Raw genomic sequence first — 19,242 nt, 5'->3', positions numbered from 1 at the left:
TTTTCTTGAGTTCAACTAAGATATCATTAACTCGCGTTTGTTCCCTCACCCAATCGGCTCTTTTCTTATCCCTTAACGTTACACCTATCATTCTTCTTTCCATAGCTCGTTGCGTCGTCCTCAATTTAAGTAGAACCCTTTTCGTAAGCCTCCAGGTTTCTGCCCCGTACGTGAGTACTGGTAAGACACAGCTGTTATAAACTTTTCTCTTGAGGGATAATGACAACCTGCTGTTCATGATCTGAGAATGCCTGCCAAACGCACCCCAGCCCATTCTTATTCTTCTGATTATTTCAGTCTCATGATCCGGATCCGCAGTCGCTACCTGTCCTGAGTAGATGTATTCCCTTACCACTTCCAGTGCCTCACTACCTATTGTAAACTGCTGTTCCCTTCCGAGACTGTTAAACATTAGTTTTCTGCAGATTAATTTTTAGACCCACCCTTCGGCTTTGCCTCTCCAAGTCAGTGAGCATGCATTGCAGTTGGTCCCCTGAGTTACTAAGCAAGGCAATATCATCAGCGAATCGCAAGTTACTAAGAAATTCTCCATTAACTCTTATCCCCAATTCTTCCCAATCCAGGTCTCCGAATATCTCCTGTAAACACGCTGTGAATAGCATTGGAGAGATCGTATCACCCTGTCTAACGCCTTTCTTTATTCGGATTTTGTTGCTTTCTTTATGGAGAACTACGGTGGCTGTGGAGCCGCTATAGATATCTTTCAGTGAGATTGGCAAGGTAGCATAACGTGGCAGCTTAAAGTGCACCGGCCTTGTGCTAACGAGGAGTTGTTGGTCAAGCGTATCAACGCGCTCGCTTACCTGCGAGGACTTCGTAACTCGCAGGACTGCACAGCGGCGTTCAACTGAACACTGGTGCTTTCACATTTACAACATCTTAGAAGTGCTTAGGTGTCCGCATATTTTAGTCTGTAGTGATTTTCGCTTTCTCGTATATTGTTTGTTTTCTTTTGCAGGTAAGAAGAAAAAAAGGCGTTGGTAGTTCAGCGGTTGAATACTCGCCTACCACGCGTTTAGCCCGGGTTAGATTCCGGGTGGACGAATGATTTCTTTTTACTCAGCAGTTTGGCTATAGTAGAAATTTAATATCCCACACAATAGTGTTATTCACTTTTTGAAAATTGTCAATTGCTTAAAAGCTTATTCCTTCCGATTATCTTATCTGCATTAGTGACCTACGTTTATCACGGTCTCACTAATTTAAGCGAAGTTCAGATTAGATGGGTCAGTATGCAACAACTAAGGATCCTGCCGATTTCTGATACTGCAGGAGCGTCATATGTGAAATGACGACATGCTAAATTGTACCTGCAACCTCGTTGGTTGTACTACCGTGTAGCTGATCAACTTGTCGTTGAAGGCGAGTAGTACCACCGATACGAGAAGTTGGAGATCCTTGTTAAATGTAGGCTAAAAGAAATAATTCCTGCCGTAAACATATTGCTGCATTGCTACGCACCGCTGATAGAAGACGTGACATAATCTCAAAATGCGCTCCTTAGCCTGCCCGCCTTATTTGTCAAATTCATCAGAATTTAACAAATTACCTGCGTTGCATTGCACAATTTTACCCTTTGAGCGGGATTACCAGAGGCGCGAGTTACCTGCACTTGAAATCGGAATGCGTAATTTAATAGTAAGAAAGTTTTTTAATAAGTTATAAAGTAGCATCTTGAGGGCACACATTCTTATTTAAGAACTACAATTCTCAAATGTGGGGGTTTTATCAGTGAAATTATTTAAAATCTCTCAGGCACTACAACCTTAGACACCAAGTTGACATCACAAAGCCATAACAAGCCGATGCCTCGGCAGTCTCAGAAGCCATTTAACATAGCCGCGCTGAGGAGCTTGCCGCACACATCGATAATAAGAGAGGAAATTTGAGTCCCAACTGAATTGTTGCTTGCTGGGACGCGCGTGATGAAAAATAATACATGCTTGACAAAATCTACCATATTCATGAAAGAGTAGGGAGATTGGTCGGTCTTTCTGTTATTGTAAAAAAAAAAGAAATGCTTCTTTTTTTTCACAAACATAACAGCTCGTTCTCATCGTTCTGAGAAGAGGAGGAGGCCGAAGAATAGGCAAACCTGTGGTTTTTGGCAGAGACATATCCGTGCAACGAGTGGCAGTGTGAAAGACAGCGAAAAATGTCAGGCCAAGGTGAGGCAAACGCGCATCACTTCACAAAATTTCCATTTTATAAACTGGTGCCGACTAACAGTTCACCTTTTCTTTTTATCTGCAGGTAGCAATGAGCAGGAGTAAGTATTGGTGCTTATTGTATAGAACAAAGTTCACTGAGTTGAGAAGGTGCTGGGTCGCAACTTAAGTTATCAGGAGCACATATGACTTGGAGTTATCTGCTGCAAATAAATGGCTTAGCCTGTTTATAGCATTGAGAAGGATAAGGCAGGCAGTGGACCATGTTTCTTGTGTATAATACCCGTTTCGAATTCACAGCAAGTATATTTAGCAAGTGCACATATTCGAAATTTCAGATACGAATCCGATTGACTCTGTTTGTCTACTTGAATTCAATATAATATTTTGCTAGCGCTAAGAGTTATTGGGCCTCATGGCGCCAAGTCAATGCCTGTAAGCATATATCCTTTGTTTAGGCTGTTTATCCTTTGTTTAGGGATTCAGCCGATAGACTTGGTGACTCATGAATGGGCTGTTTAAAATTATTCCTAATGATACTTCTTCTAAAGGCATTCTAACTGAGCGGGAGCATAGTTTACTGAGCCATATTGCGAAGTAGTTAATTGCCAACTTAGAATTGTTCTTGGCTGGGCTACACACAAAGCTTTATTTTAGAATATACGTTAAAATTATAGGCTTTCGAACGTTCATGGGCTAATGATCTGTGAACAGCGAATAATATTCGTAGATTTAAGGAGGGGTATAACCAGGCGAAATTATATCAAGTGTTTACTCGACTTCTTGGAACTAACATTGTGGTTCGCTTTTCGCAGTTTTTGTATTCCGACGTTTCCCTCATAAACAACGCTGACATATTTTACTGTTAATATCTGTTTTTATTTGTTTCAACAAAGAGACGCTATTTAATCTGCCCTGCACCTTGGTCAGGCAACCTGCGCCACTGTTACTTTTTTATTTTTACACTGTCAGTGACGTCATCAGAATGCTTATCATGCATGTAGCATTTGCAGTCAACGACGTCAATTCATTGATAAAGCAAGGTTGCACTGATTTTATTCACTGGCCCTGCACGACCGAAGCGTTCCCTGCAATCACCAAGCTGATTCTGTAAGATCACCGATGTGAATCAATCTTGGGAATTCTATGGCGCGCATTTATTGGATCGTACGGGGAATACTCAGTAACTGTCAGAATTATGCATTGTGCACACTTTTCTTCACTTTATGTTGTTTGAATACTATAACTTTCTAGGTGCCCGCATCAAGCGCTCTTGCTTTTTACGAAATTGTGATAAACGGTGCAAGAAACACAACTACGTAGTTAAAGAAATGTTATAAGGGTAGTGTTTTAGTTTGACCTCATAGGCATTGCTTCGGTTTTGAGACTTTATTCGATGCTCGTTATGTGTATTTCTAATATTCGTTTTTATGATGCGAGGGAAAATGCTCGTTTGTTTCTATGTGGAAAAAAATTCTTTTGGAATAGTGCTATCGAGAGTGTTATCTGTGAAAATTCCTTTATATACATAAACGCAAACTGTATTACGAACCTTACTTGCGTATACTGTTTATAACTATGTGTTGATTTAGTGTACTTTCGGGAACACTGTATGACTGCTGATTAACCTGCAGTCGAAGGTGCTATGAAGTTTTTCACACATTACGCCTTTAGTCTTAGCTTCTCCGTCCATGAACTGATAAAGAACTTCATTTAACTAGCAGGTGACCTCGGAAAGCTAACTGCCTTATTGTATACTTCTTTAATACAATTTCTTGATGAGTTTATGGAGCCATCAAATCAGGTGTACTTAATGGTTTGTCGGCAGATAGATATGTTCTTTTGATTAATCTAAAAGGACATGTTACTTTATTACTGAATCATGTTTAGGTCAGAGGAATGGTATTTAAGGTTGGCAAGTTAGCTGATTTTTAATGATGTCAACAGTCAGTTTAACTTCACTATCTCCATAACTACTCGAACTATTGGCGTGCTTTATAGTGGGGAGTAGTCTCTCCAGTTCTTTTCTGTCGTAGATACAGCCGCCCAAGGTGGAAGCACTTCTAAATAAATTTTCACTCTAACTCCTTTAATTCATAAAATGCATGAATGCCACCCGCTCATAAAAGTATGGAGCGGCATCCAGTGTGTTAAAGCCTGCGATTATCAGTTGCATTTCTTCGACTACACCTGCTATGCATATGTAATCTTCAACTTTGGAAGTAAGAAGAAAATGTAATAAAATATTTTTTATTGAACGATGCTCATACGCCCTACTATTTATATTCGATTTAATACAGAAACTTTGTTGTTGGAACAGCCATTAGTACGCGTTAACAAAGCATGCTCTTGGGCTAGTCTATTCATAGTCAAAACAATAAGCGTATGACGTTAACAAGGCATGCACATGAAAGGTGGCAGGGCATCGGTGTCCTTACGCACACTTGTGTTAAATTGATTAATTAAATTCTGGGGTTTTACGTACAGAAACCGCGTTCTGATTATGAGGCACGCTGTAGTAGGGGACTCCGAATTAATTTCGATCCCCTGGGGTTCTTTTTAACGTGCACTCAACACGATTGTGTTGTGGACACCTTTCTTTTGTCCATTGTGTTACCGCTACGGTTATAACTTTAAGAGATAAATATTTTTGCAAACAGTTTGAGACCGCTAAATGCGTGACTGACAAGTATACGCCGCAAAGCAAACGTATACAGGAACGAATAACACAAAAAAGGCATCGCGAACACCTAAAGCTAGCGCCCTTGTTTTGGCTTCCTTGTGCTAGTTTATACGGCTGTTTTAGTGCGGACCTTGTATTAGGTTACAGCTTCGCCTGGGAATATTTTCAACAGAAATCCTCTATACTGGAACACGTACTGACTTTTTTCTATGAATCAAAAATGGTTTAGACCGCTTCATCGATGATTAGACGGATATAGCAAAAAAAAAAAATTGTTGGAGAGATTGAAGTCCTCAAACAGCACGTTGGTTTATCAAGGACACCATAATGGAGGGCAGTTTTCTGTATCGTCACTACGTGACAATATCGACTAACTAGGTTAGCGTGAAGGCTGTATTGTTGCTGTATCGTATTGAAGGCTGTAGTTTAGCGCGCGAATTACTCAGTACCACCCCCACCTCATGGTCATTTCAGAAAGTCCCCTAACGTCGATCGGCCTAACGTTCCCGCCACACCGAAGGAGCGTCGCCGTCGAAGCGAAAGCGGAACCAACGGTGAGCGCTACGCGAGCAGCAATCTGTACGATTAGGGGTAAACCACGGTTTCAGGTATTGCCGGATAATTTTAGAGAAACAAGTGAAACACTGTCTCAAAGATGCCGAAATAAGCAGCGTCATTCATGAGTTCCGAGCCCATAATGGAACATTATATAACCTAGTTAGTTATTATAATGTTCCATTATTATAATGGAACATTATATAAAAATAATGCCAAATTTAACTTTGATGCAGTTACGTACATTTCGTGCATTTCGTGAATATATCGTATATTTTCTGTATTTTGTGTTGGTGTATTTTACCTCACGCTCGAATTTCTTCACCTCAACTGCGCGAGAGCAGCGGGTAATTAGAAAGAGAGGAAGAAAATTATTGGGCGCGAGGGCTGCTAATGGAAGCGCTGGCGCTGCTGTCGTTTTTAGGTCGAAAGTTGGATAACATGACACCGCTTCGCCTCGGCTCAGTAGCGCCGCAACGGCTTGCAGTTAGCCGTCTTTTCGTGCAGTTTAGGGGGCGAGCTTTCATATCTTTGTCGAAGAACTTTGTTCCTGATCGTCGACAATCACGGACTATCGTATTAGATGCGAAAACGTTATAATGGGAGCCCACCCCAGAAGCTTGTGGGGTGCCCACTGAGATAGCGAGACACGCTTGTTTCAGTTTGCGTTCGGGTATTTGATATGAAAACGCACTGTGTGGTGCTAATTACATCTGGCGTACGTTCTCATTTGTCGTTGTGGACGTGCCATTCTAGCAATTCCTCGGTGCGGTGTCGCAACGTAACTTTTTGCGAAAGACATGCAGTCCATACGGGCAGGTTTTGGTATTGTGAATAAGGGGGGGAAAGGCCGTTCGCATGCGTTACATTTCTTTTTTTACGGAAAATTTCGTAAGCTTTCAAAAGAAGAAGCGCCGACAGAGACAGCACACCAATGAAGAAACAACATTGACAGGACAGGCGCGCTGTCCTGTCAATGTTGTTTCTTCATTGGTGTGCTGTCTCTGCTGGCGCTTCATCTTTTGAAAGGTGTGAACTAACTAACCCTACAACCTGGTCTACTGCAATCTAGTAAGGACTGCAAACGACGGTGGGGTACCAACACCTCATGAATATATTAGCCGATTATTAGTGCACTGCGCACAAATATGACCACTATGCACCCATCACAGCTTTAAGATATATACTTTTATTTGCGTTTCTTGACGTTCAGTGCACTAAAAATTAAATTCCGGCGTTTTACGTGCCCAAACCAAAATGATTATGAGGCACGCCGTAATGGAGGACTCCGGATTGATTTTGACCACCTGGGACTCTTTAGAGTGCACTTAAATTTTAGTATACGCGAGCGTTTTCGCATTTCGTCCCTATCAAAATGCGGCCGCAGCTAGCGGTGCCTAATCAGTAACCTAGAGCTTAGCAGCGCTAAGCCGTAGCCACTGGGCTACCACGTCGCGTGGCGATATGGAAGAAATCTCCGCCCAAGCACTTTGTACAGATGGTCAACCAGCGAAGCTGAAATGCTCAGCCCCAGTTCTTATCACTGGGTTAATCCCGACGGTTCACTAAACGACTGCTTGGTATGCTGGCGGTTCCTAGGTACGCAGTTGCTGCTTGCGCTCGGCTGCACGAGCCTGTTCTTGTTCCCGTGCTGCAGCTTCGTCACAGCGTAGACGAGTTCGTTCCCTGTTCTGCTCGCGGCGTTGCTCGTCGAAAGCTGCCTGCTCCTCAGCAGTACGTATGACGCGTGGCCTACCCATTTCGGAGCCGGAGAGAAACTGCTGCGCGCGCCCTCGGATGTGAGGGACAGCAACGACGTCACTTCTGGGGCACCTAATCCAACACCACCTAGACAGCACAATGCCTTTTCCCTCCAATTCATGACGTCATGTTACCTGGCCCGACTGCCATACAAGCTAATGAAGACGCTCCCGAGTAGGCAACGGTGATTTTGACGTTACCGCTTTCATCATGCCAGTCTTGTCAATGGAAATTTCGGGCCAGGTAGCCTGACGTCATGGATCGGCGTAAACAGGCCTTGTATGGCCTTGGTGGTGTTGGCTAAACGCGCGCCTGTATTTCTTTTTTTTTTTTTTTTTGTGCGCGCATATGCATCGCGTTGCGCCGAGGGCGTTTTCGGTGCACTGCCGACCGACAGGCTGACGGACGAAGCGGCAAGCCATAAACAGCTCGGCTGTAAAACAACAGCTATAAATTGACTCTCCTCCTCTGTGTCATTCAGTGCTAAAAAATTTAAACACGCCATTTCCCGGCGTTGTCCGCTGCCTATCCATTAGAAATAATTCAGACTCTCAGGCTGTGGAAATATTTGACACTCACGCCGAAATTTAACCGAAGTCGAGACTCTCTAGGTCTGATAAAAGTCGTTCTTGAGTATCTTAGTACTAATTAAGTCGTGGCTATAGGTCAAATAGGAAGACGATAGATGCTTACGTCACAGAGTCAAGCAGATATGAACCAGTTAGCGTGGACAGGAAACGGGCAAATACGATGTCTTGACTGGACCAACAGAATAACAGATGCATGCCGATGTGGTTAGCGAGAAGCCGTACCCACAAAGAGAAGTTAAACATTGTGCGAAGGATTATCCTTTGTGTTCAAGCCATCTAAGCGCTAGAAATTTACACGACACGTTATCATACCGCACGCACTACTTGCGGCGCAAGCGGTGGCTTGAGTTCTTCTCCTAGGGCACGAAAGCTGCACTACTTGTAATGAATGGTGTTTATACTTCAATGTAGCACGAAAAACAAGGGACAGTACTAAAAGAAGGTCATAGGACCAGCTCTGCGCAGGTACCAGAGCGCTCGTTTCATGTCTTTTTTGTGTGCGTGTGTTCCCGTAAATTTCCGCGCTAATTTCAAGTATGCGTTCTTTGCCGCATCTGAATGCCTCTCGTTCGAGGGTCGTGTCACGTGATCTAGCGTAAATGCATATGTTTGCTCTGAAAGCGTGCCACCAAGTTTTAGCGATTGCTGCAGGTTACACAAAAGCAAGCGCATCTGTCCCTTACCGCAGGGCATAGATGTCATGCAGAGTGCACACGCAGGAAGGTTTATAAAATGGGCCAGAAAAACACATCTATCAAAACAAAATGCTCTATCGGGTAAACGTAATCGCAGCAAATGGCCAAAACTACGTGCCCTTACATTGCAACACGTTGTGCTTCCGGCGCCGCCAGAGCTGACGCTCCACGCGTGATCCGACTCCGCACGTGAACCTCGCGCCCAATCGGACCAAGCGGAGTTTGCTAGCCTGCACGCATGCAGTGTGAGTGGTTTTCACGGTGGGGAAGGAGCTGCCATGTTGTGCTGCCCTGTAGGGAACACGGCCGAGCACTTTAGCAAGGGGGTATGGTTGGAGAGAAAGAGTAGGAAGGTTGGGATGGCTTTGCGCTGCCTAGGTCGCTGGTTCGATCACGGCCGTGGTGGCACATCTCTACAGCGGCGAATTGAGACAACGCCCGTTGTGCTTATGTATTGGTACGCGTTAATGAACCGCAGCTGGTAAAAATGATTGCGGAGGCACTCGCTATGGCGTGCCGCAGAATGGCATCGTGGTTTCGACACGTAGAACCGCTAAACTTAATTTTAGCTTCCACATGATAAATAAAACACTTTTGCACATACACACTCAGTGGAACGTATGGAGGACAACTTTAGGAGTGCGTCGGACTAATTTATTCTGTAGTGCGCGTGCGCGTGCAAGGGCTCGTGCAATCATTTTCTATCATTGTGCACTTCGCTCTGCTGCAGGGGAAGGCGGTCGAAACCCGTGCTACCTGTGCATGGGCACCTGTTTCCTGCTGACCGCCATGTTGGTCGTGCTCGCAGGCCTCGTCGTGCACTTCGTCAGGCCCAGTAAGTGCGTGCGTGCAGAGAAATATGCAGCCTGATGCCATTGCGTATACGCAAGGAAGGTGTCGGTGCGTATACCACAAAAACGAAATGACGCAGCTATATCCAATAATCTAGGCTTTTCTTGCCTATTTAGTTATATTTAAGGGTTAGAAATGCGCGCGCAAACGTCCATCCCAGCAGGCACCATAACGGTATAGTTTTAAACGCCCCAACCTAGTGGAGGGTGTGACTTTTTTTTTTCGGAATTTAAAGCATGACCAATAGGTCACGTCAAAAACACGTCGTACAACAAAGGCTTGAGACTATGATGGGTTCCTCCACCAAAAGTCAACGCAGCGAAAATGTGCTGAACCCATCGCGTGCTAAATTTCAAATGTTCTACGCTATAGTACTTTCCGAAGCACCATATTAAATGAATCCCAAGTGCACACAGCATCGTGCGTATGAACGTTGGCGTGTTCGAATAAAACACACACCGATTCTCGCGAATGTAGGTACGTTTCTTGGTATTAGTCCACGCCCCTACGAACTGCTATCATCATCATCAGCCTAGTTACGCCCACTGCAGGGCAAAGGCCTCTCCCATACTTCTCCAACTACCCCGGTCATGTACTAATAGTGGCCATGTTGTCCCTGCAAACGTCTTAATGTCATCCGCCCACATAACTTTCTGCCGCCCCCTACTACGCTTCTTCCCTTGGAATCCAGTCCGTAACCCTTAATGACCATCGGTTATCTTCCCTCCTCATTACATGTCCGGCCCATGCCCATTTCTTTTTCTTGATTTCAACTAAGATGTCATTTACCCGCGTTTGTTCCCTCACCCAATCTGCTCTTTTCTTATCCCTTAACGTTAAACCTATCATTCTTCTTTCCATAGCTCGTTGCGTCGTCCTCAATTTCAGCAGACCCCTTTTCGTAAGCCTCCAGGTTTCTGCCCCGTAGGTGAGTACTGGTAAGACACAGCTGTTATAAAGTGTATACAAGAGGAAAGTGTATACACTTTCCTCTTGAGGGATAGTGGCAACCTGCTGTTCATGATTTGAGAATGCCTGCCAAACGCACCCCAGCCCATTCTTATTCTTCTGGTTATTTCAGTCTCATGATCCGGATCCGTAGTCACTACCTGCCCTAAGTAGATGTATTCCCTTACCACTTCCAGTGCCTCGCTACCTATCGTAAAGTGCTGTTCTCTTCCGAGACTGTTAAACATTACTTTAGTTTTCTGTAGATTAATTTTGAGACCCACCCTTCTGCTTTGCCTCTCCAGGCCAGTGAGCATGCATTGCAATTGGTCTCCTGAGTTACTAAGCAAGGCAATATCATCAGCGAATCGCAAGTTGCTAAGGTATTCTCCATCAACTTTTATCCCCAATTCTTCCCACTCCAGGTCTCTGAATACCTCTTGTAAACATGCTGTGAATAGCACTGGAGATATCGTAGCTCCCTGTCTGACGCCTTTCTTTATTGGGATTTTGTTGCTTTTTTTGTGGAGGATTACGGTGGCTGTGGAACCGCTATAGATATCTTCCAGTATCTTTACATATGGCTCATCTACACCCTGATTCCGTAGTGCCTTCATGACTGCTGAGGTTTCGACTGAATCAAATGCTTTTTCGTAATCAATGAAGGCTATATATAAGGGTTGGTTATATTCCCCACATTTCTCTATCACCTGATTGATAGTGTGAATATGGTCTATTCTTGAGTAGCCTTTACGGAATCCTGCCTGGTCCTTTGGTTGACAGAAATCTAAGGTATTCCTGATTCTATTTGCGATTACCTTAGCAAATACTTTGTAGGCAACGGACCGTAAGCTGATCGCTCTATAATTTTTCAAGTCTTTGGCGTCCCCTTTCTTATGGATTAGGACTATGTTAGCGTTCTTCCAAGATTCCGGTACGTTCGAGGTCATGAGGCATTGTGTATATAGGGTGGCCAATCTTTCTAGGACAGTGTTCCCACCATCCTTCAACAAATCTGCTGTTACCTGATCCTCCCCAGCTGCCTTCCCCCTTTGCATAGCTCCCAAGGCGTTCTTTACCTCTTCCGGTGTTACTTGTGGGATTTCAAGTTCCTCTAGCCTATTCTCTCTCACCTTATCGTCGTGGCTGTTACTGGTACTGTATAAATCTCTATAAAACTCTTCAGCCACTGGAACTATCTCATCCATATTAGTAACAATATTGCCGGCTTTGTCTCTTAACGCACACATCTGATTCTTGCCTATTCCTAGTTTCTTCTTCACTGCTTTTAGGCTTCCTCCGTTCCTGAGAGCCTGTTCAATTCTATCCATATTATAGTTCCTTATGTCCGCTGTCTTACGCTTGTTGATTAACTTAGAAAGTTCTGCCAGTTCTATTCTAGCTGTAGGGTTAGAGGCTTTCATACATTGGCGTTTCTTGATCAGATCTTTCGTCTCCTGCGATAGCTTACTGGTTTCCTGTTTAACGGCGTTACCACCGACTTCTATTGCGCACTCCTTAATGATGCCCATAAGATTGTCGTTCATTGCTTCAACACTATGGTCCTCTTCCTGGGTTAAAGCCGAATACCTGTTCTGTAGCTTGATCCGGAATTCCTCTAGTTTCCCTCGTACCGCTAACTCATTGATTGGCTTCTTATGTACCAGTTTCTTCCGTTCCCTCCTCAAGTCAAGCCTAATTCGAGTTCTTACCATCCTATGGTCACTGCAGCGCACCTTGCCGAGCACGTCTACATATTGTATGATGCCAGGGCTCGCGCAGAGTATGAAGTCGATTTCATTTCTAGTCTCACCATTCGGGCTCCTCCACGTCCACTTTCGGCCAACCCGCTTGCGGAAAAAGGTATTCATTATCCGCATATTATTCTGTTCTGCAAACTCTACTAATAACTCTCCTCTGCTATTCCTAGAGCCTATGCCATATTCCCCCACTGACTTGTCTCCGGCCTGCTTCTTGCCTACCCTGGCATTGAAATCGCCCATCAGTATACTGTATTTTGTTTTGACTTTACCCATCGCCGATTCCACGTCTTCATAGAAGCTTTCGACTTCCTGGTCATCATGACTAGATGTAGGGGCGTAGACCTGTACAACCTTCATTTTGTACCTGTTATTAAGTTTCACAACAAGACATGCCACCCTCTCGTTAATGCTATAGAATTCCTGTATGTTACCAGCTATGTTCTCATTAATCAGGAATCCGAATCCTAGTTCTCGTCTCTCCGCTAAGCCCCGGTAGCACAGGACGTGCCCGCTTTTTAGCACTGTATATGCTTCTTTTGGCCTCCTAACTGCACTGAGCCCTATTATATCCCATTTACTGCCCTCTAATTCCTCCAATAGCACTGCTAGACTCGCCTCACTAGATAACGTTCTAGCGTTAAACGTTGCCAGGTTCATATTCCAATGGCGGCCTGTACTGCTATATTGTTCACTATATGCAGCTTGTATTTCCGACCCAAGTTTGGAGATACATGCGCAATTCTGAGCACTTCTGTTTCTTTACAGTGTATTAGTGAACCACTGCATACCGCAATGCAACATTGAATGGCTGAGGAACTCCTGAAAACCATACAATATATTCTTATCTTTTTTTTTCCCACTTTGCAGACAAGCTGTCTATCTGTTGCCCTCGTTGCGTGCTACAGTAACATTACTTTCCCTACTCAACCCACCACGCTGGCTCAGTGGCTGTGGCGTTGATCTTGTCCTTACAGGACCTTGCCCCGGCGCTGGCTCAGGGCAAGGTCACGTAGCCGATCTCAAGCCCTCGGCGGCCGCATTTCGATGGGGGCGAAGCGGAAAAACGCCAGCCTAGTTAGGATTAGGTGCAATCTGGAAGTCTCGTACTGCGGCGTGCCTCAAAATTATCTCGTGCACTCTTAGGCAAAGTTACACCCTTTGGCTTGCCCCTTCTGCCACACAACAATAATCGTCATCTGCCTTGATGCGTTTCCTTTCTTTAACGCTGCGAGCCCAGAACTTTCCAGTAACGAACGGCACGTGCGTTATCAGATGTTGCACTCCGAACGGTGTAAACTGTTCTATGCTGATAACACGCGTGCCGTTCGTTACTGGAAAGTACCGGCTCGCAGCGTTAAAGAAAGGAAACGCATCAAGGCAGATAACGATTATTGTTGTGTGGCAGAAGGGGCAAGCCAAAGGGTGTAACTTTGCCTAAGAGTGTGGTTCTGACACGTACTACAAGGTTGTTTTTTTTTTCTAGTGTGTTTTGGCCTGGGCAATCGAAGGATTATGTTCGCATTATTGTCCTTTTGACGCTAGGTCAGTGTTCCAAGCGATGCCTCACCCACGATATCAGCAGGATCAGCCGGCTGTGGGCTATAAGAAGGCAACGTAATCTAGTATAAGGAATCGCTGCACTATGCCACCAGCCCTGTGTTCGTTTATTGATAACGAGTCCTGGCTGCCACGTCACTTGCATCCACTAAAATATGATGAAAACGCAGGATTGTTAACACTCATGAAAAAGAAAAAAAAATCTATGGCCGCACCTAACCAATTCTTGTAGCCTGTAAATGCGAGAGCATTACATGTCGCTGAGTTATGTCCATGAGTTTAGTGTTGCCGCCAAATGTTGCTGCGTTGAACATGCGTCCTGACTAAAGCCTCCTACGACGAGCATCGACCTGCCGCAGCGTAGAGCCGAAGGCCGATTCTCTGTACACGAACACTTCCGCGTCCGTTAGAGAATGATTTGGCGCCACGCATACGCACGGGCAACCGCGAGTCCCGTTTCGACAAACTATGCGGCGCACATTTTTTGTGCGAAGCATATTACGAGAGCTCAACCCAGCTCCTCAGGCGCGGCGGTGTCGCCTGCAATACCACGTGACACCGTGACGTCACGACAGAGGAGAAACGGGGCTCCAACTCGCGCCGTCGCTCGGGGCGTCGCGGCGGTATATAAGCAGCTGCGCTTGCCTCTGCTAGACACTCACGAGGTGAGATGCCTCCTGGAGACAGAGCTGCTCGTTGAAATGAGAAGCGAAGGTTGCGGCGTGCTACAGAGACTGATTTTCTAGGTGGCTTTGGCTCAACTCTTGCAAGATGGGCTGGGTGGGAATCGAACCAGGGTCTCCGGAGTGTGAGACGGAGACGATACCACTGAGCCACGAGTACGATGCTTCAAAGCGGTACAAAAGCGCCTCTAGTGAATGCGGTGGTGCCTTAGAAACGAGCTGTTTCTAAGGCTCAGGCGTGTGTCGCTTGCTCAGGCGCACATTTCGTTGCCGCGCCGAACGCTGCGTTGCTCGACGCTCACCGCGTCCAATGCGGGGCGCGTAGTCGCTGCGCCGTAGCCCATTGTCTTACACCCCTTGGCGGGTCGACGGGAACGCTGTCGCGTTCCACTCTTGAAGGCGAAGCAGAGAAACGCATGAGTTGTTTCTTCGTCTAGCCGAACCAAATATAGCCAAGCAACAGCAGTTCACCAGGCTAAACAGTGGTTCACCAACTAAAATAAAGGCTAGTATGCTTCGCATCCTGGGCTTAACCTTAGCTAAGCCACAGCCATTTTTTTCAGTCCGCACCGAAACAGTCTCCGAGCTCGACGGGTCATACATGATCTCCTGGCTTATCGTATACAAGGCGACGCCTGCAGCAACACTGTCGGTTCGCTGAGCGCCGCACACGAACGGGTATCACGTGACCTGTCTCTTGTCATCCGGGCTCATCCGTGTTTCCGTGAGGCAAATTATGTCGCCTCTGTTAACTTTCACATTGCCCCTATGAAAATGGTCATGACGTTTATGTTTCCTGTATGTTTCCTTCTTGTACCCTGTGTGACCTTTGTGTTTCCTTGTCCTTTATGTGAACTTGAGGAAACATACTTTGTGTTTACGGCATGTTTACTCATCCTTTCTTAGAACTCGAGGAAACGAACTTTATCTTTCCTGTAGGATGTGTCCTTTGTGTTTACGGCAGGATGTTACCGGCAGGATGTTAATTTCTGATCGGTGGGTCTCGCAGCTATCGCGGCTGCCCGTAAACGGTCCGCCATCCCATGCAGACGGAGCTGCACATGTTGCGCGCTGATTGGCTCGTGTCCGCCAACAAAAGTTCGCGCATAGTTCGTCTAAAATCTCTGTATATGCTTAAAAAGACAAGGCAGCACACCAAGGCACTTTAAACTCATTAAGTTGTGTTTAAATACCAGTCTTCCTTCCAGCTACGACTTGCCCTCAGTAACAAAATTTAATCTCGAAGGCCGTGCTTTTGCAAACTGCACGCCCTAGAAGCGAATGTGGATCTCGGAGGCTAAATTCACTTGTTAACCGCAGTGCGGCGCTGCCGCAGTGTGACGTTTATGCCCGGTAAAATTACTGGATGATATGAGCTGGGCCACGTTGTGTTGGTGTGAGTGGTGAGAGTGCTCGTTGCAGTTAGACGGTAATTAAATCGTATTTTAGAAGTGCATAAACAAAATGTGATCCGTATCGTGTGCATTAACCATCAGGAAACTTCTGGACTCGTGTAACGCTGTGAGTTCGCCTTATGTTTCCTGTGATAAGCCAGTGTCTTCCGTGTACTACAGCACCCGTCCGAGCTGCCTTTGTTCTCGCCTGTCGGCGTTCGCTCGTGAAATACCTGGTACTGTGGCTTCGAATTATGGTGCGTGGAAGAATTTGTTGAAAGTTGTGCTTTCGTGTGCTGGTGTTCATCGACGATTCGACATTGTTCGCGCTGGAAAGAGCATCGTCGCGTGGTACCTGCGAGACGAAGGAGCGTTCGCTGACCACATGTTGAAGGTAAGCAAGTCTGACGCTGGCGCGCATTCTCGCAGCTTATGGTTCATGTAGTAAGCTTTGTGCGCCGACAACAGAGCACTTTCGAAACGTATGTTCTCCATGTTACTGTGCACATTTAGCAAACCGTTTCACGGTGGGAGTTTCCGTGAAATGTATTATTTCTGACCGCTTACTTGCTTTCTGCAGTGATGGGCTACCACCGCTGATTGTTGGGACTGGATGGTCAAAAATTTACGTAAATGCTGAAAGCTACTGGTTCCCCGGTAGTTTCTCGGCAAGAAATTCTTCCGTGAATATGCATTTCCGCAAGTTACATGTGTAATGTATGTCGATTTGTCGTCGGCATCGCGAGTTGGCACACGACTGTGGCGTTTGACACTTGAACAGATATTAGCTTGTGTGAAGATTATTTTATTGGTAGTGTTCAGTTTGAAGTCCAGCTTCGCGAGAACTTGTCTGCATTGTTTGTGTTCTTCGACATGCTCGCGTATTTGTCTTTTATATCGTAGGGCAAATATAGACCGACATTACAACAGCGAAATTTCTTTTGAATCGAGGCATGTCAATCAGACGCTCGTTTTTATTAATATTTTCATCCGAAGAACAGGATGTCAGCTCCTGCGGTTGTTAAACACAGTGGCTTGTAGCACTGCCTCATAAGGGCTGCGATTTTCTTGCGATGCTTTCCGCTCGATGTTTGCCACTCTTATAACCCACCTTCCACGGCTGGCTGTTCTAGTTAATAACGATAGCGGAATGTCGGTCAGATAAGTGAGGAAAAGGAGTTGCGTCGGAAAAGGGATTGCTACAACATCGCGGCCTAGGTTTTAGACCGTTCATAATCGATTGTTCGTTCGATTTACTAGATATTTAACTTTTGGTGATAATTTCTCGGGTAGTCTGATGTTTGCTGCTGGTTTTATTCCCGCCTGAATTTTATCATATAACAGTGTCACCACTTGAGATATAACTACGAGAAATCTGTACAAGCAGGCACACAAAGGTAGCACACAAAGATTTATTGGCCAGTTGCCCAGGTCATGTACTGCTTAGCAGCTGCTGCAATAATGTTTAAAAGAATTTGTGAGCAGTTTAATACCTGAGTGGGCTGGCAGCCCAGTCTGTTTCAAACAACAATTGGTTAAAAGCTTCTGTGTTGCCCTGATGTTTTTATGAGCTATTTTTGACTGCTCCACGTTTCTTAGCTGTGTGCATACAGGCCAAGCTGTTCTTGCTTATATGAATATTTTTGAATAAGTGAAAAAGATTGGCTTTTGTTTTGTTTTTCAGGTGCACTGTGAGCTCTCACCCAAGCACCACATTCCAGAGGTCTGCTGTGGGCAGACGTGGCAAATTGAAGTAACATCCAGATAGTCCAATAAACTGTTCGTAGTTTCAGACAAACATTTGCAAAGTATAGTCAAAACTTTCTTTTAAAAGTGCAAGCACTGATCCAACCTGATTTTTCTATCCAAACATTACATTTTATATTAGTAACAAAGACATAACTAGAACAACAGCAGCACTGCAGTGAGGAACGTACAGTGGTACTCCAAGTGTTATACTGAAATAATATATGAAGTCTAATTAGTTTATAATTTTAGAACAAATTGGCATGAATTTCTGTGCCATAGCAGAGATCCAATCCGTATGCTGCATCACGTAGGGAACAGTAACCTTACAATGAAAACCAATGCAAAACTTTTAAACTCGGGAAAGGTTTATAAATATAAAATGTGTACACGGAACTCTTCATCTATGCATGTCTACGTAAAATACAGGATTTAATCACTGCGGCCCCATAAAAGATGCATAAAGGTAGGACACATGAAGGAAACATAAAAGCAATGGCCAAATTTCAACATGGTGGAAACAAAGTACGGTAACATAAGGGATACATAAAGGGAGAACATATGAAGGAAACACAAAAGCAGTGGCCAAATTTCAACGTGGAGGAAACAAAGGACATTTCCTCATGTGAACTGCGGGAAACATACAGTAAACATAAAGGACATAACCATTTTCATAAGGGAGTGCGCCACGTCATGCATGTGTTGTGGTAGAAAACGCACTGTTTAGATAAATGAAGGTGACGTAACTTGTGTATCGTTTTTCTGCCACGGCTTTCTGGTGAGGGCGGGGTCGCGAAAGGAACCTAGTAATTCTCTCGCATTAAAGATTCTAAATGCAGCTTTCAATTTCTTTTCCTCTCTCTCTAGGTCTGCGGATCAATGGCACGGCCGCTGGTAAGCACCACGGAGAGAAAGTGTGGGTGACTGGGCGACATATTTCTGGCGGCCGCATAAACCTACAAGTACAGCACAGGAGGGCGCACGGAAGCACGATATGATGATTCCCACGTTGACTGCTAGAGAGAGAAGCGTCTTGGTCACAGCGAGCTTTTCGTATGATGTTAACTTACACTGCAATAAGTCTACTTTAGAATCCCAATTTGTTTTCCTCTCGCGTGTAAATCGTAAAGCGTCGCCTGCTGCCTGACTAATGTGCAAGAATCTAATATGAATTATGAACGGGCTGCGCAACTTGTGTGCTGTCGTCTCTGCGCAACTGCGCAGAGACGACAGCACTCAGCACTGACTCCCAACCTTAGTTCATGAAGCGACATGTAGCAAGCCTTTATACAGGGAACCTAATCGCGCACGCCACCGGGACAACCCGTATGCGCAAAACCTGGACAATCAAATTACCACCACAGATACGGAGTGTGCACACTATATTCCACGAGCTAAAAGACGGCAGAAAAAAGCTCATCCGCAAGGCCTTTTTGAGAGAGATCAACAGCAAAACCGAAATAAAATATTAACGAAGACAGCAGAGTACGCAGTAAAAACCAAAAAAGAGGCTCAAGGACTTTTAAAAACGCCTTGAGGGTAGCTTTTTTCTGCTGTGCTACATTTTTTTGTCGCTGAAAGATAGTCTGCACACTCCGCGTTTGTGGTGGCCATTTTATCTTCCAGGTTGTGCGCATCCGGGTGGCGCATCTGATCAGGCTGTTTTTATATAAGTTCTTTCGGTCGTTTCATGAAATGAAGTTGTGCCTAGTCTGCGCTCTGTCCTGTCCTCACTTCTTTTTTACTTTTCTTGTGCAACTTGCGCAGCATGTTTATAATTCAAGTATGAACAAGCTAGTGCGAAACAAAGTATTATTGCTAATGTA

The sequence above is a fragment of the Dermacentor andersoni genome, chromosome 4, assembly GCF_023375885.2.
Source record: "Dermacentor andersoni chromosome 4, qqDerAnde1_hic_scaffold, whole genome shotgun sequence".
Taxonomy (NCBI): domain Eukaryota; kingdom Metazoa; phylum Arthropoda; class Arachnida; order Ixodida; family Ixodidae; genus Dermacentor; species Dermacentor andersoni.
The sequence above is the reverse complement of the archived record's forward strand: the minus strand, read 5'-3'. Positions refer to the sequence as shown.